The following is a 1,057-nucleotide window of genomic DNA, read 5'->3' as shown; positions in this document are numbered from 1 at the left end:
TAAATATATATATATTTTTTTACAAATTTAAATATTTAAAAAAAAAATGTGTTCTGATCTCTGTCTAGTGAAATGTCAGCTGTTGATAAAGAAACATAAAAGGAAAAAAAAGTTATAAATGGAACATTTCGAAAAATATGGACTCGGGTGTTTTCAAATGTGAGTTTTAGAAACCAAAACACGGTTCCTTGAGTTAAAATGTTGCATTAAAAATGTGCATGTGTTCAGCTACTGTAGAGTAAACTGTTGAATTGTTGAAGGTGTAAAGACACTAAATAGTATAGTATATTTGTGACTTTGCTGTATAAACATTATTTATTATGTATAGCTAACAGGAGAGCTCCAGCAAGCAAACGTATGTCACCAGAGTGATTTTACATAACCCAGGTGTAAAGACACTAAATAGTATGTAAAATGTATGTCACTAGAGTGATTTTACATAAACCATATACATCATAAAGACGCTTACTAAATGTCTATTTAACATCTGACAGGAAAATGTTCGATAAGATGAGCACATCACAACATGAAACAGAGATCTGAGTGAGTGATGTATGTGTGCTTTTATGTAGAATTCACTGTTGTCAACACTGCTTATATTAGATGAATGTGAGTCATGTCAATAAACAAATCTACAAAAAGGCAACTAAACATGGGTTATCTGTTTTATTTGTCTATTAGTACTATTGATAATTTTATCTAGAGTTTAATATTTTGTTAGCAGCATAAGCTGTTGTGAATCCTGCCCACTTCTTTGCATCGTCAGCACATGCTTCAGTGCTCTGAGAGTGTTTATAGTGCTGTGAGTTTAACACTTCATGACTGAGAGCAGAACAGAACACAATCTTCATCATCACACAAGACACAACAACAACAATGAACAACATCATCATCCTCATCTGGACTCTCACACTGTTTGCTCAAGGTTTGTGCAGTAATATTTTAACAATGATTATTCATTCTCTGAAGTGTAAAATATTAATCATTTAAAGTTGTTTCTTTATTGTTCTTATTATTCTTTCTTTCAGAGTGTAGAGGACAGATCACTGTAACTCAG

Source organism: Sinocyclocheilus anshuiensis, unplaced genomic scaffold (assembly GCF_001515605.1).
Source record: "Sinocyclocheilus anshuiensis isolate Anshui unplaced genomic scaffold, SAMN03320099.WGS_v1.1 scaffold2395, whole genome shotgun sequence".
NCBI classification, from domain to species: Eukaryota; Metazoa; Chordata; class Actinopteri; order Cypriniformes; family Cyprinidae; genus Sinocyclocheilus; species Sinocyclocheilus anshuiensis.
Note: the sequence above shows the minus strand (reverse complement) of the source record.